We start from the raw sequence: 23,833 nt of genomic DNA, 5'->3' as shown, positions 1-23,833 counted from the left end.
AGGTACAGAATAAAGCCACTAACGCCAGATGTGTGTCAGAGGTGTCCCTAAATGGAAGCCAAGTAGAGAAGCCATTGCATGAAGCTGGGACATTGAAGCCTGGATTGCCTTGGAGCCTAAGATGTTGGAGATGCCAGAGCCATGGGATACCTGCCTAAGAGAGCTGCTAACAAGGAGTGGAACTGGCCCAAGAGAAGTGTGTTGCTTGCAGTCAACAAAGCTAAATGCCATTCAAGAGATGTGGAGAGCGCTTTGACATCAGACATGGAGGTGCAGAGTTTGGAATTTTCCCTGCCAGTTTTTGGCCTTGCTTTGGTCCAGCATTTCCTCAATGTGCTCCCTTTCCTGTGTTCTGAAACAGTAATGTGTATCCTGTGTCATTATATGTTGGAAGTATGTGATCTGCTTTTTTATTTTGATTTTTACAGGTGATTTCAGCTAAGAGATTGCCATGAGTCTCAGTAGAGACTTTGGATTTTTAAGCAAGTTTGGGACTGTTATAGACTATGGGAACTTTTCAAGTTGGACTGAATTCGGTTTTTTTTTTTTTTTTTTTTTTTTTGCATTGTGATATGGCTATAACCCTTTGGGGGCCAGGGAATGAAATATGTAGTTTGAAAGAAAATGCCCCCCCCCAAGGAAAAGGCACTATTTAGGAGGTGTGGCCCTCGTGGAGGAAGTGTGTCAATGTGGGAGTGAGCTCTGAGGTCCTTTTCTCAAGCTTCACTCAGTGTGACAGGACTTTCTGTTGCCTGCAAGATGTAGGACCCTTAGCTGCTCCCAGCACCCACCTGCCTATCTGCCAGATGATGATAATGGACTGACCTGTGAAACTGTAAGAGGCTCCTTGTAGTCACAGCTGCCTTCTCTACCTGCCCACCTGACATGAGCCCATGGCACCGCTCTTACTGGATTTGCCCTTGGACTTCTTGGGACTTGGTTCACACTAAGCCAGGCTGTGGAGCACCCTCTTAGCCTTCCCCGCATCTCCTGCCAACGTAGCAACTACTTGTGGACCATCATGTTGGTTTCCATGGTTTCTACTTCAGCAACCAGCGCCTACCAGGCCCTCCATGCTAACCATCAAGCCATTCCTTCCCACGGCGAAGAGAAAGCAGCTTTCCAGTTGCTCTACCCAAAGGATGGAGAGATAAGGAATTCCAAGTGGCTTCAAGAACAGCTTCCCTGGTGTGTTTCCTCTGCCTTCCACATTCCCACTGTTCCTGACTCACACCAGCTGACAGCCAGAGGAGGCTACTGCAGAAGGTGACAGACAACGTCCACTGACCCTAGTAGGAGGCTGAAAACATGGTCCCCACCTGCAGCCCCTCCAGCAAGCCCCAGCTGCCTACAAAGGCCAACACGCCCTTCCTCTGCCTCTCTGCTGCCCGCTCCTATAACCCCTCCCATCTGAAGTCCACTCTCACCTCAGCCCTAAGGCTTCACCACCCGGAGCGTGTTCCCAGATCCAAGGTAAAAATGAGGTGCCTCCTGCCAAAGTGAAATAAAAAAAAAAAAATGACGTGTAATAGGATTGCATAAATCCACAGTTACAAACGTCACTTGTGTGAAGAAATAACAAAAGACAGAGTAGGACCTACCAACGGTGATGGCACTGCCCTATGGGGCTGTCCCTATGCTTCCTGAGATCTCCTTAGACCTAAAAAGAAACAGAAATGCTGAAAGGAGTTTGGGAATGTAGGCTAGGGGTAGCCATCCTCCCAACGCGGGGCATTTAAAGCTTCAGTAAGCTCCAACAACGCCACTGTGCATCCCTGAGCTGAAGATTCAGGAGTGGGAGGAAGTATGGCAGAGGGGTAGCACAGAGAAAAGGGGGGACCCTGGACAGAAGGGAAGGGTGGAAGCACCTGCCAGTGCCAATCAGGAGTCAGCCCTGCCATTGGGGAGCTGGAGCTCCCAGCTGCTGTCCAGCTGAACCACGCCTGGATGCTCCTGGTTGTGGACACTGGATCCACAACCTATGACTCACACATCAGTAAACAGGCGACACGGGCAGGAAGGAAAATCATCTAGGGTAAAAAAAAAAAAAAAAAAAAAAAAACTCTGGGGGCAAAAACCAAGAGTGTGCACTCAGAGTACACTCAGGGCAGATGAGTAAACGGCATGACGGCCCAAGCCACTGCCCCAAATGCTGTTAACCTTTACCCCTGTGGCAGAGGGAAGGACCAAGCTCTCTGGACCACACTGCCTTCTCCGGGAGTCACCATGCCTCGCTGGTGCCCACCCCCTGTTTAAACACCAGAACCAACTAAGAGGCCGTGGCACCCCTCACAGCCTGGGCCAGATGCAGTCAGAGCATGCCTGTCGTCTAGGTAACCCCTTGCTGGGGGCACAGATCCTGTGACTCCCACGCATGATTCTGATTGCAACAGTAGGTTAAAGTTCAGAAGCTGCCTGCTGAAAACCGCCCAGGGATCAGCTGTACCTTCTCTGGTTGATAACCCAAATGAGGAGAGAAGAGTAGACAGTGCTTCTGAGCTGTCCTTCCTCAGCCTGGCTCTCAAAGGCCCCTAACCAGTCTTTCCAGTACTGATCCCCAATTACAACTGGATTAACAGAATCTTATGATTTTTTTTTCCAATATAAACAATGATCCCAGGCTCCATTGTCCAGCACGTTACTTCGCCATCTAACTTACTTTTAGTAAAATAAATCTGAGGGTTTTCAAAAGAAACTCCCAAACTTCTCTCAGAATCAGAGTTCGGCATCCACCAAGCAAACCCAAGGCATGTTTACTGAATCATCCCTGAACCCCGGGGCTGCCCAGGAGGAAATGGATTGTGATCTCTTCCTAGGGGACCTGAGCTTTGTCCTCTAGTCAAAACACTCAGGGGACCCAGAATCTAACTAAGATTCCCATAGCAGGGGCCGTCAAAACACTCAGAGGGAGAGTTTGTGGCCAGATTTCGCTGGTTTAGAGGAAAAAGGAACAGGACACCCCTCCCCCCAAATGAAACCCATGCTTTAATTAGAGCTAGCAATGGGCAAAACTCAACAAAGCAAACAGAAATACCTTTGTTGTTGGCTCCAAAACACCTCAGTGTGGTCACACTTTGGGTGGAACAAGACGAGAAGCTCAGATTCCTTAGAGGAGGGCGTAAAGAATGGAGCAATTGCTGTGGGCTGTGGACTGGGGCCGGGATCGTGGGACACAAAACTTGAGTAGGATTTGACTCAGAACGGAAAACAGCTGCGGTTCCTCAGGTCTTCACATAGCCTCTCTACTCCGTCTCCTTCCCCACAGTCCCCTGGGCAATCTCACCCACAGCTTCAGCTGCTACCTGCAAAGTGTGACTCACAGCCTTATCTCCAGCCTCCTTCTCCTCAGCTTCCAGGGCTGCAGTAATTTTCTCCACAGTTCTTCCCTTCTCACCCCCTATGGTGATGCCCAAACCAGACAGCCGGGGCTTTGCCCTGACTCCCTCCCTCTGAGCTCCATTCAAGACCAGCTGGTTATATCACCTGCCCGTTTCTGCACCTCCAGCCTCCATTCCACCGTAGACTCGGGCCCTCACTATTCCTGTTACCTACCTTTTCCCAGTCTCCCCGACTCTGGCTTCCACGCCCGCTGAGCTTTCATGGCAGGTGGGTCTTGTTAGAACAGCCTTCTGCAGAAGGGATCTTGGTTGGCGAATACACACGAAACCCTCTACCTCAGATCCTCAAACAAAAAGGCCTAGGCTTTGCCCCAAGGCCCTGAGCTTTTGTGCGGGTAGCATTTTAAAATGATGATTTTTTTTTAAGAGCTCGTCATGTTCTTAGCGAGACTAGTGGAAAGAAGAAGCTGCCAGATGGTGTCTGTTGTGAGTGACACCCGTGGCTCTTCACAGGAGACTATGGTCCTTCCAGCCTTCAGCTTTGCAAGTTCCAATCAGGTTTGGACCACTTGAGAGCAACTGAAAGGAAGGCTCCCTCACTCTCCTCTGTGTTTAGACTTCTGACCTCCTGGTGAGACCGATACTCCACCTGCGGCAACTTCGTTCCTCCGGGGATATTTGACAATGTGTATTGACATTTTTCATAGATGTGAGCTGGTGGGGGAAGGGCTGCTAATGCTAGAACTTGGTGAGTGGAGCTCAGAAAGGTTGTGGCCATCCAAAAGTGCAGAGAGCAGGACTCATCACGCAGCACTGGACAGTCCAAAATGTCAAGTGCTGAGCACCCTAAGCTCAGGTGCTGCCCAGATGCACCCCAACAATTCTCCTTCCAAGGAAGGAGAGGAAGCAGCCACTACCTCCAGTGCCAGGCTCCCATGTGGTACTGGTTTTTAAGACACGAAGGGATCGTGTAGAACAGCTAAGACTTGCCCCCTTGCAGCAGTGTTAGAGCCCCTGCAGAGAGGGCCTGAGAAGCCACATGAGATATCTACTAAGCAGGTGTGGAATAGCACCATCCTGAGCCTGCAAGTGTGTGTGCTGTGGATGGCAGAGCTGGGGAGGTGAGACTTGGTACCCAAGGCCTGTGGAGCCCAGAAGATCATGAGTGAACTCCAGATGCCAGACTGTGAGCTATGGGATTTTATTTACACTACTAATTTGTGGCAGACATAAACGTAACAGGCAAAACACTGATACACGTAAAAATAAATCTTATTTTTAAAGTTGTACTATATTTTGCATTATGATGTTAACATGAGATCTTGGAGACAAGGAAAGAAAGGAAAGGTTATGGTTTAATGGTGATGTGTTTGTGATATGGGATGTCCTTCTATATACGTGTTGCTTGTATTGGCCAATGAATAAAGCTAGTTTGGCCTATGACAGGGCAGAATGTAGCCAGGCTGGAAGAAATATATATATAGAGAGAGAATAGTATTCAGGAATGATGTAGGATATCCCTCTGTATGCTGTGATTACCATTAATGAATAAAGAACTGCTTTAAGCCTATAGCAGAGCTAGGCAGGGAGGACTAGACTGAATGCTGGGAGAAAGAAGGGCGGAGTCAGAAAGAAGCCATGGAACTGCCAGAGACAGACACTGGGAACTTTACCGGGTAAGCCACAGCCATGTGGTGATACAGATTAATGGAGATAGGTTAAATTAATATGTAAGGGTTAGCCAATAAGAAGCTAGAGCTAATGGGCCAAGCAGTGATTTAATTAATATGGTTTCTGTGTGATTATTTTGGGGCTAAGCAGTTGGGACTAACTAACGGCTTCCCTCCAACACAGGAAGACCTTTATGTAGCTGCCAAACAAGACAAACACCCAAAACATTTCCAGTAAGTCACAGCCTTGTGATGATACACAGATTAATAGAAATCGGTTGATTTAAGATTTAAGAACTAGCTAGAAATATGCATGAACCATTGGCCAAACAATGTTGGAATTAATATAGTTTCTATATGATTGTTAGGGTCTGGGCATCCTGGAAATGAAAGAGTAGCCTTCGCCTACATGTTTGTGTCAAGTTCACAGGAGTAGAGCACACGTGGGTTTTTTATTGTAAACTTGACACGATTTAAGAGTCACCAGGGGCTGGGCAGTAGTGGTACCTGCCTTTAATCCCAGCATTCAGGAGGCAGAGGCGGGTGGGTCATTATGAGTTCAAGGCCAGCCTGGTCTGTAGAGAGGGTTCCAGGACAGCCAGAGCTGCAGAAAGAAACTGTCTCGAGAAAAGGAAGAGGAAGAAGAGGGAGGAGTCACCTGGGAAGAAGGAAGCTCATTTGAGCAATCATCTAGATCAGATTAGCCTATGGCCATGTCTATGGGAGATTATCTAGATGGGTGATTAATGGATGGCTCAACAGTACTGGAGCAGCAGCATCCCTAACAAGTGAGCCTGGGTTGTTTAAGAAAGCTAGTTCAGTGTGACTCACAGAGCAAACCAGTAAGCAGCGTTCCTCCATCTTTTCTGCTCCGGGTTCCTGCTTTGAGTTCCGGCCTTGACTTCCCTTGGTGATGGACTGTAACCTGGGAGAGTAAGAGGAAATAAACACTGGCCTCTCATAAATTGTTTCCACTCATGGTTTTTCTTACAGCAACAGAAAAGAAACTAAAATAAATGTACTTTAAATACCAAAAAAGTAAAACAAGATAATAGCCGGGTATAGCACAAGCCCTTAATCCCAGTACTCAGGAAACAAAAACAGATGGATTCCTGTGAGTTCAGTCTGATCTATAGAGGGGGTTCTAGGACAGCCAAGACTACATAGAAAGACCCTGCCTCAAAATTAATTAGCTAATTAATTAATAGAAGATTGTCTGGATAGCCAGTCATGATGGTACATATGTAAAACCCAGTTACTCAAGAGGCTGAGGTAGGAGGATCTCAAGTTCAAGTCCCACGTGTACTACTAGACTGTGTCTCAAAGAAATCAAATAACCCGTAAAGCTCTTTTCTGCAAAGTGAAGCTGTAGTACCTGTTATTCCTTGGAAACTACAGCTCCCAGACCTCTCCTGGATTACCATCACCTGTGTGCGCGCTGGCCGCGCCCAGGTGAAGGTCATTCCTCCCAGATAACCTTGCGCCCCCCCCCCCCCGTTAAAAGCGAGGGTCCACGAGGTTTCGCTCTCTCTTGGCCTTTTTCCCCCCTACCCTTGTGTGTCTCGCACGTCCCACCCCTTATTGTGTTCCCCTCTCCCCATTAAAGTGCACCCACGTGGGAGCCGCGTGTCTCGTCTCTCCTTTACGTGCGCGTCTCGTCTATCTTGTGTTTGTCCACACACCCACGCCGCCGCCGTTTTAAAGGAATAATAGTACCTATTTCGTATGGTCCAAGGAGAATTCAAGGGCAAGCATGTGCGTACAGTGTGACCTAGAGTTAAGAGCCCACATCCTGGGAGGACTGTCCACATCATTGTTCCATTCCATCTGTCCTCTGAGACCTCTTGGTCTATGCAGGGAACCCTTCTCAGCAGAGAATTACCATCACCTTAGAAGATAGCCATAGTTCCCATGGGAAAACTTTTCAGACTAGACACTCCAAAAATCACATCCTTCGGACACTTTTAGTAAAGATAGCAACAAAACAGGAAACCAGGCAGGGCCTCCTCCCAAAGGACTCAGCCTACACTTGTCAGTCTTGGTGCCTACACTGTATTATGGGGCCCATGCATGGGACACTATAAATAACATTGCTCTCCCAGAACCTTGGATAGCATAGGAAGGACTGACTTACTTACTGGAAGGGCTGGATGGATGTATTATAAATCTGTAACCTTATCTGCAGGATGATTGTGTGATTCCAGAGCAACGTGGTCCACAGTAATGAAAGAACTGAAGAAACTCTATGTTCCAATATGTCTCCATTTGAAAGTGTTTTCTCTGAATGGTTTGAGCCCCTCCAAAGCATGTTAGGACCACAGGGGTAAATGAACACTGTGTGGAATAATCTTTTGTATACTGTAAGGATGTGTCTTTGCCAAGGCACCATCTGATTGTTAATAAAGAGCTGAATGGCCAGTAGCTAAGCAGGAAGAGGGTAGGCAGGACTTCTGGGCAAAGAGAAAGGAAGAGGAGATGAATCGAGGGGCAGGGGAGATGCCAGAGTTGATGGAGAGGAAGCAGGAGGAGAGGAAAAAGCCACGAGCCACATGGCAGCATATAAATACCAGAAATGGGTTCATTTAAGTTATAAGAACTACCTAGAATCAAGCCTAAGCTAAGTCTAAGCTTTCGTAATTAAAAATAAGTCTCTGTATCATGATGTGGGGGCTGGCAGTACAGAGAAAGACTTGCTACCGAACACATGGGGATACACCAGGAAAGGGACAACTGAATTGAGGGATGAAGTTGAGGGCATAGTGGTGAATACCTTTAATCCCAATAACTCTAGAGACAGAAGCAAGAGGCTCTCCAGGTCAGCAGGGTCACAGAGTGAGACTTCATCTTAAAAAATAAATAAAGTACAGTACACTGCCTGGACCTAAGAGAGAGCATAAATGATTCTTAGTTTATACAGATTTCCTAAAAGGTACAAGGCTCAACTCTGGGTGCTTCTGTTCATCTCTGGAGTAAAAGAGCTCATGTATACACAACCAGCAGATATTTATTTTTTAACAACTGATTTATATGATTAACCACTGCCCCCGTCTACTCACATTTAATCTCCCGAATACTCTAATTTCATCATTAAAATGAAAGCTGGCGTCTGTAAACTTTCATGTTTATGCTTGGAGCAATGCGCCTGCGCCTGGCTCACGGCATGAGGACAAGTGTTTTAAGCAACTGGCAATGTTGGGACACTGCAAAGGCATCAGGCGTGGCTTGTGTGGGTAAAACCTGAGCCTTGGCACATGGATCCCCAGAGCCTACATTTCGTGCATTTTTAATATCTTCCCTGATCTACTGCATTCCCAATCTTAGGAAGTCCAGAGCTCTTGTGGGCTTCCAGGCAGAGTCAGCACAAGGACACATGACCTAACCTCAACCGATCAGATAAACCTGCATGGCTTCCAACAGTGATCCAAAACGGAGTTCCAAAATGGAGTATGCGGTCAGAGCACTGTAAGAGCATCCATCGGTTAGGGATACAGCTTTTAATGCCTCTGGATCCTCACATACTGAATAGATAAAGCAACGAGACAGCAAAAGCAAACTACTATGGACAATTAAACACAACTAGACGTTTCTCTCAGTGCTATGGTTTAAATCTGCAATGCCCTTCCCAAAACTCACTGTTAAAGGCAGCATGGTCTCCAACCCGTGGTACCACTGGGAAATGGTGGAAACGTAAAGAGTGGGCCCTGCTGGTGAAAGCTAAGCCAATAGGAGCACGTCTTCAAAAGGAACTGTGGGGCTCTTTATCCCTTCCTTTATGTCTTCACTTCCTGGCCTCCATTAATCAGACAGTGTCTAGCCTGGCAGTGGTGGTATACGACTTTAATCCCAGCTCTTGGGAGGTTGAGGCAAGCAATCTCAGTGATCTGGAGGCTAGCCTGGTCTACAGAGTGAGCGCCAGGACAGTGAGAACTGTTAAACAGAAAAACCCTGTCTCAGAGGAAGCGGGGAAGCAGACAGCATCCTCTTCTTTGTGTTCTGTGGTGTTTAAATGAGAATGGCCCCCATTGGCTCATATATTTGAATGCTTAGTCCCCAGTTGAACTATTTGGGAACATTAGAAGGTGTGGCCTTGTTGGAGGAGGTATGTCACTGGGGGTGAGGCTTGAGACGATTCTAAAAGCCCACACCAGGCCCAAAGTCTCTTTCTCTTTGTCTGCTGCTTGTGGATCAGAATGGAAAGCTCTCAGCTACCAGGGAAATCCCAGTGCTCTTCTTGTCTCTACCACCATCCTGCCCAACACCTCTGGCTCAGCACCAGGGTAACTGGTGCCGGACCATGCCCTGCTTTTTATGTGGGTTCTAGGGATCTGAACTCAGGTCCTCAGGCTTGTGCAGCATGTGCCGTTACCTACTGAGTCATCTCCCCAGCCCCCAATCAACCTTTCTTATGTATAAACTGATTATCTCAGGACTTTGTTACAGTGGTGGAAAACTGACATATAGCTCCAAATCTAAGAGACCCAAGCTCATGAGAACACATTTCCAGTAAGTACTGATGGGCCTAGGAAAACCCCACTTTTGTGGATTCTAGAATCTGTAAATCAGGGTCTCCAGTTGATGGGAATAAGGGAATCCCACAAAACTGAGCAGCTGTATCTCTAAACACTACATGGGTGCAGTAGAAGATAAAGCTAGAGTATTCTGAATGGTTTCCTTCAGAAAGTTTTCTCATCGATTTTTAAAACGTTAACACAAAAATGTCAAGACCAAACCCATATGATACTATAAGAAGAAAATAATCTCTATAGCTCAGTAAAACCTTTCAAACAAGACAAGATCTGCATAAAGAAGAGGTTAAAACTCTAACATGTCAGGGATGGAAAGATGGCTTGGCAGTGAAAAGTACATACTGTTCTTGCAAGAGAACACAGGCTCGGTTTCCAGCCTGCAAGTCAGGAAGTTTACACCAGCTCCAGGGGAATCCCCATTCCTCACCACTGCAGCTACCTGCACTTATGTGATACACATACATCCACTCAGGTACACACAAATAAAGTAAATAAGTAGATCCTCTTTAAAACTTAAAAAATCATTTACCATTATAACCTATCTATAAAGAAAAAAAAGGTTAAAATATGTTTATACTCAGAGCATCAAAAATGCTAGGTAACTCATTCTGCCAATGATCTGTATTCTTGTCCCTGAAAGGTATATTTTAAGGTTAGAATATACAATAAATGTAATTCAGAATCAGGAAAAACTCAGAGACTAGATGATGAAATTCAAGAAATAGCTGGCTGTACGAGATGACATCATTCCAAAATGAAGAAAAACTAGAATGGGTAAGTACATACATATCGAAAAAGGAGCAGGGAAAAAATTCAAAGACATCTGAAAGAAAAGCTAAACTAGACATGAGACAAAGGGACAAACACTGAAGATAGGCAGAGAAGATCCAACAGTTGGGATGACAGAAATCCTTAAGAAGAAAGACCAAAGAAGTTGAAAAAGGCTCTTTGATGGGGTAATTCAAGAGAAGTCAGATGACAAGCGCCAAGGTTTATGCCAGCAATAACACGGGGGGGGGGGGGGGGGGGGCTGGAGAGACAGCTCAGCAGTTAAGAGCACATTCTGCTCTTTCAGAGGACTGAGTTTAGTTCCCAGCACCTACATCAGGAGGCTCACAACGGCTTGTAACTCCGGCCCCAGACAATCTGATACACTCTCTTGGCATTTATGAGTATACTAACATACTCTTGTGCACACACACACATACATGCATGCGAAAAAACACCCACAGACACACACACACTGTCCCCTGTTGAGATCTAGAAACAATTACCAAACCCAAAAGCTGTTAATGGTCTGATACCAGCACTGGGGAGGCAGAGATAAGATCCCTAGGTCTGACTGCCCAGCCAGTCTGGTGGGATCAGTGAGATCCATGTTCGCTAAGAGACCCTGTCTCAAAAAAATGAGATAGAGAGTGATTGAGAAAGACTGTACAGTACCCTCCACATGCACACAACAGAGCACAGACACACACACACACACACATGCACACCTGTACACATATGTGTGTGCACACACATAAACATGTCTGCACATACACATACATAGAAAGAAAAGCAATCAGCTGGGACAGAGGTCAGTAATAGACTGCACACGTGATCAAGGGCCTGGGTTCAATCCTCAGCACTAAGGTAGAAAATTAAATACAACGAGGTGTCACGTGACTCCTGACAAGAGACCTTTAACAGGGATGCTGACTGGGTCACAAGGCACCACGATAGCAGATTCTGTCACAAAAAGAATGCCGACTGTGGTCCCTCACTTGAGGTGGTGAGTGCCTGAGATTTGAGTCAGGAAGAGGCCGTCCAAGTAAAATTAAAAACTAGGAGGAAGTCCCCCAGGATCACAAGGACGGGAGACTTCAAGAGTGACTTGGCAGGTGTGCTGGCAATGCTGCCCGAGGCCTTGCTGGCAGCAGGCCTCTGTTAGAACAGTCTGGTGATACAACGGCTATAAGTCACTCATTGTTTCTGAGTGCAAAGCCCTCCTGGCAGTTCTCCGAGCTACCTCCGTGTCATTACTGGGTAGTTGCAGGAAGGGATGTTTGCTCTGTTCAGTTTTAGTTAGTAGTTTTCTTTTCCAGAAAAGTTATGTTCTCTGTTAACTAAAGGCCCCTGGGATGATGCAAAAGATAGACAGGTGTCTGTGTAAGGGGGAGAGGAGGTGTCCTCACTTAAATTAACATCTCCAGAATGCTACTGTTTTCTCCAAATTCATTTTTAAACCCTAGGTTGGCTAACCAAAAAGGAGCTGTTTGCTTTGAACATTGTTTACCTCTGGAACCCTTGAAGACAGCAAGCAGAAGCCTGGCTTACCCAGAATTCCCCGTATTTGACAATTGCCGGCAGTTTTTAAATAAACCTGTCAAACGAGTGCCAATGGCGACCATTCCTGAGAAAATTCTCAGCAAATCAATTATTCTGAGAAGAATCAGGTCTCAAAGCCTACTCAGGGGCTAGGATTCACTCTGGGCTCCAAACTCTTGCTGGTCGTACTTCCTTTCCTTCCTGCAGGCTGTGGTTTAAAATATTTGTTACCTTTGACTAGAAGAGAATTCTGTTTTCTCTCCCAGATCATAGCAGCCTTGGTCACATGGCTTGCCTTGGCCAATGAAAAGTGAGAAGCTATGCTTGCCACTTCAAGTGTACAAACCAGTTTGAGATTTACTGAACTCTGTGTCTCCCTCTACTTCTAGCTGGTGTTCCACTTTTTAGGCTGCCTGGGCCCGAAAGGAAGGTGATGTCAGCACACAGACTGCGAGTACATGATAGATGACCAGCAGGAACATTTGGAGTCCCTCTGTCCACACTATAAACTAGTCATCTGTACCCAATGGGGTTATTAACTGGGTGTACTGATTATAGCTATTACCCCTCCTTCTCCCTCTCCTCTTCCTCTTCACTTTCATTGCTGCCAACTGAAAATGGGCATTTTTTTATATTTATTTTATTTATTTATTATGTATACAATATTCTGTCTGTGTATATGCCTGCAGGCCGGAAGAGGGCACCAGACCTCCTTACAGATGGTTGTAAGCCACCATGTGGTTGCCGGGAATTGAACTCAGGACCTTTGGAAGAGCAGGCAATGCTCTTAACCACTGAGCCATCTCTCCAGCCCCCGAAAATGGGCATTTTTATGTTGCCCAGCTGGCCTCCAACTAGAGATCCTCCTGCCCCTGCCTCCAAAGTAATGGGATTCTATGTGTCCCCAGGCCTTGCTCCTGCTTGCTACCTCTGTTTAGCAAGCCTTGTACTTGCATCCTTAGAAGCTCGTTGTGATATACATATTCTCTTCCCCACATTACAGATGAGGAAACGAGAGCTGACAAGACTCAAGAACTTGACACTTCGGAACGTGGTGGTTCACACTATAATCCTAGCACGTGGGAGCCTGAGGCAGGAGGATCACAAGTTGGAGGTCAACGTGGGATACATAAAAACAAAACAAATACAACCATGACAACAAATGACCTCAGTACCTGATTAGAAAGCTGGAGAGTTAAACGTAAGTCAGTTTAATGCCTCAGATTCCTATGTGTAAAACCAAGAGCAGATTGAAAACTTCTCTGCAGATATAGCCCACATTCCGAGTGTCTTCCCTGGCATGCACAAGATCTTCCCTCAACAAACTCAAACAAACACAGCACATTTTAAAGACAGACTGCTTGCCGCTGAATGTCTGATGAATGAAGAGCTAGTAAACAAATTATTTTCTTTAAGTTATTACTGATCTCTCATGAAACTCAAAAACATATATCCCATACTTCCAAAACTAAATAAAGAAGAAACAAGATGGAGTAGTGTGAGATTCAGAAGTTTTGGAAGTAGGTTGACTTAGAGCTAGAGCAAGAGGCTGGTGAGCTACATTCCAGTCCTTTCCGTTGCTGTGTGATGTCAGGAACAGTCTTAACTACTCTGATCTTGCCTTCTCAGAGAACATACTACTAAAGCCATATTGGAAATGACACCACCATGCTGATTGGCACCATGGTCAAACAACTCTGTTATACAAGCGTAGATATCAAGGCAGAGAGAGACTACTGGTCTACCTGTGGTCTCACGCTAGGCAGCACAGTGTGAGACACTGGTAGTCCTCACACCCTTACCTAGAGGATTTGCAAGGTGTAACAAAGACACAGTACACAGCAAGTTCCCTCTTACTCGCACTTTATTTAAGCTTTGGGTACCTGAACCTCATCTTTCCACCTCACATAAGTCTATTGTGTTCTGGACCAACAATCTCATGTCCCCTGGTCTGGTATCTGACAACAGAGACTGGCTCCTGGTGTCTTCAAACTTTTCTTGTCTCGCAAGCAGGTGAGATGATTTGATGAGTAAAAGGGCTTACTCTGCAAACCCAGGGGCTGAGTTTGATCCCAGAACCCAAGTAAATGTGAAAGGAAATAACTGACTGCAGAAAGTTGTCCTCTGACCTCCACACACACATGTCTCTGCATGCCTGTACATGAGCACATGTCAGCACACGCACAAATTTTTAAAAAGTAAAGAAAAAAAGATAGATCCAGCTATTAAAATATATACATGATGGTCTGAATGTGCACTCCAAAACTGATGTGTCAGGAATTTAATCCCTGGTGTGTCAGGGTTAAGAGATTGGACAAACTGCTGGGCTATGGTGGCACATGCCTTTAATCCCAGCACTTGGGAGGCAGAGGCAGGTGGATCTCTGTGAGTTCAAGGCCAGCCTGGTCTACAAGGGCTAGTCCCAGGACAGGATCCAAAGCTACAAAGAAACCCTGTCTCAAAAAAACGAGAGAGAGAGAGAGAGAGAGAGAGAGAGAGAGAGAGAGAGAGAGAGAACAAACTAAGATGTGTTCAGGTCATGAGGGTTACACACTCATAAATAAATACATTTACACCATTATTTTAAAAAGGGCTAGCATTGTTGCTTTCCCTCTTTTGCTCCTTGAATTTAGATACAGCATATGCCCATAGTCCATGGCATCCACAATACCATCTTGGAAGAACAGATCAGTCCTTACTTACTTACAGACTTTATAGCCTCCAGAAATCTGGGGAATTTTATCTAGTCTAAGATACTTTATTATAGCAACAGAAAATGGACTAATATAATGTGTAAACCACCTTAAATCCCTTAATGTTTGGTTGGGCATAGTGGCATATGCCTTTGATCTCAGCACTTGGAAAGCAGAGGCAGATAGATCTCTGTGAGTTCAAGGCCAGCTTGATCTACATAAAGAGCCAGAGAAAAATATAATTTTAAGACCCACTCAAAAAAATTTCCATAATGTATTGAAATGCCCAAGCCCAGGAGCTGTCTATACAGGAAAGTGAATGAGTTCTGAGGTCTGGAAGGATTCCTGATCCAGGGCTTCAACAAGCTCCACCACCCACCCACAGTCCTCTTAATGTCCTTCTGTGGCGGGGCTCATGGAGTCAGCCGGTTGTTTGAGTACTGGGATCTCCCTTTTGTAAAACATATAATAAACACATTTAAAATGTTTTGTTTAAACTTCCTGGTCCAACAAACTGATATTCTAATGTGCTATAAAATAATAAGAGTTGGAGGAATTGCTTGCTAACCTAGATTCATTTCCCATACAACCTAAAATCCAGAAGCCCTTGTCTTTGGACATAGTGAGAGGTCTTCTCTCCCTATCCTCATGAAGAGCCATGAGACTCAAATGTAAACATAAACCCTCTGCACACGTGTGTGTGTGTGTGTGTGTGTGTGTGTGTGTGTGTGTGTGTGTGTGGTGTGGGGTCAGGGCAAAGAGCATGCTGCATGTGCTGAACCCACTTCTCAGCTTCTTTTGCCCTACAAGGCTTAGGGTGGACTTTGTGCTCAGGTAATGAATTCTCACTGAGAGAAATCACAAAGGAACTCCCAGTTGCTGAGTGTTCTCTGGACGCCGGAAACTTTACACAAGTTATCTTCAGTGTGCACACCAACTCTTCAAGTTCTGGAGAGATGATTGTGTAACCCACCCAAGGTCACACAGCCAGTAACTGACGAACACACTTGAAATCCTAGTTTTTCTGACCCCAAAGTTCAGGGTCTAGTCACCAGACCAGGAGTTGACAAACTGAAGTTTGTGAGCTAAATGTTGTCTGCCACTTTGACTTTTTTTCTACTGCCTGTGAGAAAACAAACAAACAAACAAAAAAACACAATATTTTCATTCTAAAAAAAAGAAATATTTAAGAAAAAAGATAATTTTCTTGCCTTTTTAAACTTCAAAGTATCTAACAATAAAGCTTTATTGGAATATGGCTGTTGTGGGCTATTTGTACACTGTGTGAAGATGTGTTGCTGTGATTGGTGCAATAAGAAGCTGAATGGCCAATAGCAAGGTAGGAGAGATGAGGGAACTTGGTGGAAAAAGAGAGGAACTCAGGATGATTCTGGGTGCTTGAGGGAAATAACAAGACACAAAGGGAGGGAGTCAGACATGCAGAATGGAAAAAAGATAAAAAGCCACAAGGCAAAATGTAGATTAATATAAATGGGTCAATTTAAGTTAAGAACTAGTGGGACAGGTCTATGCTAAGGCCATGCTTTCAAATTAATAATAAGTCTTAGTGCCATTATTTATGAACTGGTGATCCAAAGAAAATCCTTATTACATGTGGCCTTTCTGTTTGTTTATATATTATCTGTAGTTACTTTTGTTCTCCAATAGCTGTAACAGAAACTGATAGTTTGGCAAAATCTAATGTATTTTATACTACCTTGACCTTAACAGAGTTTGCCTTGTTCAGCCCCAGACTCCATGACCTTCCACAGAAGCCTTTGACAGATTAAAAAAAAAAAAAAAAAGATTTAATAATTGCACCCCAAACTGAACACACTGGTCTGCTCCTATTCATGGTTTTGTTTTACAGAGTTTCAGCCACCCAGTCAAGGCAAAAACTGCAAACAGCTACCGAGTACACCCCAAAGAGACCCACAGTGAGAAGCAGGACCCCCAGCATTGCTCTACAGAACCAGCAAGCCTGGCTCTGGCAGCCCTCAGACACTGTAGGAGGTGTGGGAAATGTTAGGCCAGAGAACACAAGTCTCACAGTCCTTTATAAACTCTGGGCCGGGGTCGAGGAGGGAATGAACGACCTTAGGTTCTGAGCCGAAATAGCAGATGCCAACAGAGCACCCGAGAACATATGCCAAATAAACAGTTTTGGAAAGAGTTTGGATCCTTTTCTAATGTAAAAACAACAGCAACTAAAATTAAAAGTCTAAAAACTAAAGGGGGAAACTACTCTTTCTTTGAACTTTTGTCTGCAATCAAGCTCTATTTAGTATTTAAAAGTATCTGAGTCGGGTATGGTGGTATACACACTTTTAATCCCGGCACAGAAGAGGCAGGAGGATCTCTGTGAGTTCAAGTTCAGCCTGGTCAACGTAGTGAGTTTCAGAGCAGCTAGAGATACATAAAAACCCTGTCTCAGGAATTAATTAATTAATTTAATTTGATGAAGAAAGAGTTTAAGAACTGAGACCATTAAACATTTTGGTGAGAGAAAAAAAGCTGAAGAGACCTACTCAGTGCGCAAGCATCAGAAGCACTCTGCTGGGAAGAGAAGATACTGATTTGCCCAACACATTCAATCTGGGAGGCTTCAGGCAGAGAGATTTGCTGTCCCCTGGTTTAGTTGTTTGTTTTTCCATGGGACTTTTTTGTTTGTTTGTTTTTTGTTTGTTTTTGTTTGGTTTTTCTTTCTGAGACAGAGTTTCTCTGTCTAGCCCTGACTGTCCTGGAATTTACTATGTAGACCAGGCTGGCCACAAACCCACAAGAGATCCTCCTGCCTCTGCCTCCCACGTGCTGGGATTAGAGGTGTGCACCACCACTGTCTTTCAGCTTTAAAGTTGAGGGTTGGCAGGGGTTGCTTCAGGGAAAACTCCAAACAGATTAAATTAAATGAGTTTACTAAGCAAAGAACATTTCACAACTCTAGCAACGTTCCTAATGGAGGAAGTGGAGAGAAGCAAGAATGCAGCTATTATAAGCCACAAAAGCAAACTAGAGAGATCACTGATTGGCTACAAAGCAGGCACTTGCTTTCCCGGGGAGTGGTGTGGTCAGCTAGATGCTTGTGATCGGCTAAAGTGTAGCTATTTGTGATTTGCTGAAGCTCAGCGGCTTATGATGAAAATGGCACCAAGCTGTGTTGTAGCTTTTTACCTGGGAACTGTAAGTGTGGAGAAAGCCTCAGAGCAATGGCTTGTTGCTGTTGCTGCTGCTGATACTGATGCTGCTGCTGCTGCGTCCTCCTTCCCCCTCTTTTAGATCTATTTCATGAGTGTTTTCCACGCATACATGCATATATATATACACCCACACGTAACCATGTGTGTGTCTGGTTCCTGTGGAGGTCAGATGAGAATATGGTATCTCTTGGAACTGGGGCTGTAGATGGTTGTGGGCCACCATGTGGGGGCTGGAACCAAAGAAGGCCCAGTAGGTCACAAAGGCAGCAGTTACTGCTGAGCTATCTCTCTGGGCCCAGCTTCCAGCTTAGCCCTTCCTTTCTGAGAGCCTTGAAGAGAGACTGTTCCACACCTCTCTCCCACTCTCTGGTGGTTTGGTAGCAATCTTTGGTCTTAAATATTATTAAACCATCATTGCTCCATCCTCATCCTCACAAGACATCCCTCTACCGGTGTGTGTGTGTGTGTGTGTGTGTGTGTGTGTGTGTGTGTGTGTGTGTGTGTGTGTGTTGAGCACAAGCATGTGCACATCCACGTTCCCCTTTCTGTAACAAGTCATATTATTGGATTATAGGCCCACGCTAATATAATGTGAACTCATTTTAACTGCATCTTTCAGGGACACTATTTCCAAATAAAGTCTCACTCCCAGGTACCCAGGGATTATGACTTCAGCATCTGCCTGAGGATGGGGGTGGGGCAGGATCTGTCCCTTATCAGTGTGCAAAGGCCATTTCATAGTGACCCTCCCGAGCTTCTCTTTTGTGCTTTCCATGAATGACCCATGGAAAGAGAAGTAACAGCAGAATCTCTGAGTTTCCAGGAAGCAGCCAAAGGGGATTAAAAATAAAAATAATAATAATAAAAAAATAAATTCAGTGGGGAATGGCAGGCGCTAAAAGGCTGACTCATCTCGGGCCTCAGAAGGCAGCTCAGTCACAGAAGACACTGGAGCATCTGGTGGTGGCCTCCCTCCTGATGACAACCATCAGGAAGTCTAAGCTAGTCATGGCAGCTGCTTGGCTGCACCGCCCCACTCTGAAAGACACAAGGGTGACCAGTCACTGTGCCACGGTCATGCTCCTAGAGCGCCAGCTGAGGCTCACTCAGGAAGGGCAGTGACCAAGTCACCCTCTGGCTGTGTGGGAACCAGGACTGGAGTCCAGACAGATTCTTCTCTGCCTGGCACCCTCTCGGCAGTACCTGTATCGCCCTGAGACTCCAAACTCAGCCTTTCGACGCTAACAACAGGCTTTGGCTCTAACCTTCCCTCAGAACCCCTGACCTACCTGAAGATCGCAAGTCACCCCATAATCTTTTCAGGAGGCCTGGTGGCTGGGCAGCCTGTAATTTCCTCGACTCTCATCACGCATTCCCACAAGGCACAGAAGGGCTGTGGACAGGACAATTGCTGGTATTTAGGAGACTCTGGATTGGCTTGTCTGGGCTCATGGTTTTCCAGCAGCCACAGTTCCCAGAGGGTTGTCTGGAGGGCCTGGTTTTAACGGGTTGAAGGCGGGTCCAGAAGGCAGATTTGGTTTTTTTGTTCCCCGCCCCCTTTCCAAGCGCAGCCAGTGTGTCCACAGGGGTCCTAATGCATCTGAAAATGGGGAAAAAAATCACTAAAACCCTTAACCGATTGACTTCCCTTCAGCTTTCTGCCACATACCACTCACAAGTAACATAAGAAACCCTCTTCCTTGCTGCCTGTGGGATCAGCCTGAAAATGCTTAACACAGATGGCTGGTTAGCCTGAGCCATAAGGAGGGAAACATAGATTGTTAATGTTGCTTTTTTTTATATGGAGTGTTACGGAGTATTAATAACACTTACTTTTCAGGGTCAAACACCACAATATGTACCTATCCCTAAAAGAGTTTACAAAATAGGCAATAACGGCTGTAAATAACTGTCCCTGAATGACTAATAAATAAACAGAAGCAAGAAACAAGAAAGTTGACAACAGGAAAGAAGAGGCTTGTATGTGTAGGCTGACAGGGGTGGACGGAGGCCACAAGGGGTGTCCGTGACTCAGCCTTGTCCTCGCTAGTACCCTTAGCAAGGCAGGGAGGCAGGGCTACCAGCAAGGGCAAGGACAGACAGCCTGGAAAAGGAAGCGGGAAGGGAATCTTGGGGCTTTCAGGGAACGGCTTGAGTTCCAAGTCCGGAAATGGAAGAGCTCTAGGGATGGGTGGTAATGGTTGCACTGATGGTTACATAACAAATTTGTACTTAGTGCCAATTAGTTACATACCTAAAAATGGTCAGCACAGAGGTGGGGGAAAGGAACCGGTACATATTTTACTTTGACACTAAGAAGAAAAAGCATGCTTAAGAAAATCATACATGGTGTCTTGGTTTTGACTTGATGTGTTTCCTTCAGCTCTAGCCCTCCTTGTCTCAATGCTTCCGCACAGCCATGAGGAGGAGTCAAGGGTTCAAGGCGAGCTAAAGAGAACCATCTAGACCTGAGCTTTGGTTCAAGTCAGGATCCGGGTAGAAATAATGAAGTTCATCCCAACCACCTGTGACTCCATATGCAGAAGATCCGATGCCCTCTCTGACCTCTGCCGGCATCTACACCCATGTGGTAGACAGACATACACACAGACCAAATACCCATATACATGAAATTAAAATAAAAGAATGAAGCCTAATTGTTGCCTTTGAGTTCCCTGTGCTATGTGTCATTCCGTTTTTTGTTTTTTGTTTTGTTTTTGTTGCTGTTGTTTGTTTGTTTGGTTGGTTGGTTGGTTGGTTGGTTGGTTTTTTGTTTTTTAAAGAAAAGTCCAAATGTAAGAGGGATACTTTGGAGATTCATGATATACTGTTTATACTACATTTGTGCATGTGTGTGATATGGAATGTCCTTCTGTATATGTGCTGCTTTTATTGGTTGATGAATAAAGCTGTTTGGGCCAATGGCTTAGCAAAGTAAAGCCAGATGAGAAATCAGAACAGAGAGAGAGAGAGAGAGAGAGAGAGAGAGAGAGAGAGAGAGAGAGAGAGAGAACACCATGTAGCTGCTGGAAACGCTTACCGGTAGGCTGCAGCCTCATGGCAATACATAGACTAATAGAAATGGCTTAATTCAAGATAAAAGAAATAGCCAATAAGAAGCCTGAACTAATAGGTCAAGCAGTGCTTTAATTAATATAGTTTCTGTGTGATTATTTTGGATCTGGGTAGCCGGAAAATAAATGAGCAGCCTCCCAGTGTGTGTGTGTGTGTGTGTGTGTGTGTGATTATCAGAAAGATGAATTGGGTATAATATCTCATTACTTGGTAAAACATGATATGACCCCTTTTGTCCCATGATCTACAAAAATAAAACATGCTGAACTTAAACGTGAATTTCTTTTTTTATAAAAAAAATTGTATTTACTTAGAAGCATTCAGAACATCAACAAAATAGCTACTTTTTTTTTTTTTTTTTTTGGTTTTTCAAGGCAGGGTTTTTCTGGAACTAGCTCTTATAGTCCAGGCTGGCCTTGAACTCACAGAGATCCACCTGCCTCTGCCTCCCTCCCTCCCTCCCCAGTGCTGGGATTAAAGATGTGTGCCACCACCGTCCGGCACATTTTTTTTTTTTTTGGCATTTACAGAGTGGTATTCAGTTAACAGAACAACAATTATCTTTGTATAAGCTGCATCAAAGACAATTGTAGATGAAAACAAAACAAAAAAAAAATCTACTGTCCCCATAGACAACTAATTTGTGCGATGCACCAACAAAAACTACTTTAAGTTTCCGTGCCAATTTGCAACCCCCAGACTGTACCAGGCAAGGTTAGTAGATATTGAAATACTACCAGGAAAGGGCTATCTCAAGACACATTCGGTTGTGTGTAAATGATACAGAAAAAGACACTGTACAGTTTAAAAACAAATCTTATACAGCCTTACATTTCAATTTTTTTTTCTTTAAAAGGAGTGAGTTGTGTACAGAGGAGTTAAATGCTTCAAAGACAAGAAAAAACTTTACTAGAACCAACTTATTCACAACCATCTTCTTCTTCCTTGTCTGGTTTTCTCTTCTTCCTCTCTTCCTCATCCTCTTCATCCTCCTTGTCATCTTGTTTCTTTTTCTTGCTCTTTTCAGCCTTGTCCAACCCCTGTTTCACTGTACCGGGGTTTCCTTTAGCTCCGTAAGCAGCAATATCCTTTTCGTATTTCTCCTTCAGCTTGGCAGCCTTGTTTTCGTAGGGCTGCTTGTCATCTGCGGTGATGTTGGTCAGCACCTCTCCCAGTTCCTTTGCAACATCACCAGTGTATCAGCCAGGGTGTTCTCCTTTGATTTGGGGAGATACTCCAAGATACTTCAGAACGAGAAGGCTGAAGGAGGGCCTCTAGGGTGCACTGGAGTCTTTGAACTTCTTTTTGGTGTATCCTTTGCAGGGGTGGGAGGTGTAGCTTTTCATTTCTCTTTCATAACGAGCCATGCCAGCCTTTGTCATATCTTCATATCTCCCCTTTTCTTTAGCAGACATGGTCTTCCACCTTTCTGAGCACTTCTTCAAGAACTCTGAGAAGTTGAGAAGATGACAGAAGCATTTGGGTGCTTCTTCTTGTGTTCCTCCTGGCAAGTTTACACACAGAATGCATACGAGGACATTTTGCCTCTCAGCTTCTTATGATCTTCTTGCCCATGTGTAGTTGATTTTCCTCCATGGGGTACAGAGTCACCCAAGTGCCCATCTGGCTCTCGCTGGCCCTGGCGCTGTCTCTATGGAGCTCAGTGTACGGCAGTGGCTGTGAGACTGGGAGCCAGATGGCTTAAATGTGCATTTCAAAAACAAGCATACTTACTTAAGCTGTTGCTTAAAAATCAATTGAACAAGCCAGGCGGTGATGGTTCATGCCTTTAATCCCAGTAAGCAGCACCCTTTATGGCCTCTGCATCAGCTGCTGCCTCCAGGTTCCTGCCATGCTTGAGGATCTGTCCTGACTTCCTCCAACAATGAACAGTGCTATACAGAAGAGTAAGCCAAATAAACCCTTCCCTCCCCCAACTTGCTTTTTGGTCATGATGTTTCATCACTACAGAACGCTTAGGTAAGACAACATCCCTCATCCTCATTGCTCCTTCCTCTCCAAGGTTGACTCCATTCTGCCTGTTCCCTTAGACTGCTCTCTTCTAGGTATTTCCTATCATTACAATCACGCAGCTATTTGTGCATGCGATTGAGTGTGTGTCCATTCGCTTTCTATTGCTGTGGTAAAATAACCATGATTAAAAGCAACTTGGGAGGTGTCTTACGCTTTCTATTGCTGTGAAGAGACACCACAACCCCAGAAACTCTTATAAAAGAAAATGTTTCATTGGCGTAGCTCACTTACAATTTCAGAGGTTCAGTCCATTATCATCGTGGCAGCAAGCATGGTGGCATGCATGCAGGCAGACATGGTGCTAAAGAAGTAGCTGAGAGTCCAACATCTTGCAGGTAGCAGGAAGTTGACTGAGACACTGGGGCTACCAGTATCCTAAGCATAGGAAACCTCAAAGCCTGCCCCCACAGTGGCACACTTCCTCCAACAAGGCCATACCCACTCCAACAAAGCCACACACTTCCTAATAGTGCCACTCCCTGTGAGATTATGAGGGCCGGTTAGATTCAAACTACCACAGGAGGAAAGGGTTCATTTGCCTTACTCATTGCAATCACGGTCCAGCGTGAGAGGAAGTCAGGGTACAGACTCAAGCAGGAACCTGGAGAGTGGAACTGAAACCAGAGGCCTTGAAGATGTGTTACTTCCTAGCTAGCTTTTCACAGCTTATTCTTCTATTTTATGCAACCAGGATTACTTGCCCTGGGGTGACACCACCTACAGTGGCAGGGCCCTTCTCGGTCAATAATTAATGAAGAAAATGCCCCCAAAGTCTTGCCTACAGGCGAATCTAATGGAAGCAGTTCCTCCATTGACGTTCCTTCTTTCCAAGTGATGCTAAAGCTGTGTCAAGTAGACAACAAAATAACCTGCATGTATGTGTGTGTGCATATGTGTGTTTGTGTATGTGTGTATGTGTGTGTCTGTGTGTGTAGATGTGTGCATCTATACATGTATATGTATGTGTGCACGTATATGTATGTATATATA

The 23,833-nt window shown here is 45.1% G+C and overlaps 2 long non-coding RNA genes across 3 annotated transcripts in view; both read right to left on the bottom strand.

The window, feature by feature from the left end:
• Positions 1-567: 567 nt before the first annotated feature.
• Positions 568-3,401, bottom strand: LOC126501875 (uncharacterized). 2 transcript variants are annotated; one of them, XR_007591815.1, is made up of 3 exons: positions 3,035-3,401; positions 1,602-1,660; positions 568-1,491 (listed from the first exon to the last, which is right to left on the bottom strand). It is a non-coding gene; the product is annotated as an uncharacterized lncRNA (long non-coding RNA). The 2 variants fall into 2 exon arrangements; XR_007591816.1 differs by lacking the exon at positions 3,035-3,401 and adding an exon at positions 1,869-1,984.
• Positions 3,402-3,559: 158 nt separating this feature from the next.
• Positions 3,560-23,833, bottom strand: part of LOC126501675 (uncharacterized) — a 39,478-nt gene continuing 19,204 nt past the window's right edge. The window contains exons 2-3 of the long non-coding RNA XR_007591770.1: positions 5,840-5,933; positions 3,560-3,629 (exon numbers count right to left, since the gene is read on the bottom strand). This is a non-coding gene — a long non-coding RNA (uncharacterized lncRNA). The remainder of the gene's footprint in view (positions 3,630-5,839; positions 5,934-23,833) is intronic.

The sequence above is a fragment of the Alexandromys fortis genome, unplaced genomic scaffold (genome assembly GCF_014885135.2).
Source record: "Alexandromys fortis isolate MF-2015 unplaced genomic scaffold, M_Fortis_MF-2015_v1.1 scaffold_5, whole genome shotgun sequence".
Lineage (NCBI taxonomy): Eukaryota > Metazoa > Chordata > Mammalia > Rodentia > Cricetidae > Alexandromys > Alexandromys fortis.
This window is presented reverse-complemented; position numbering and strand designations above follow the sequence as displayed.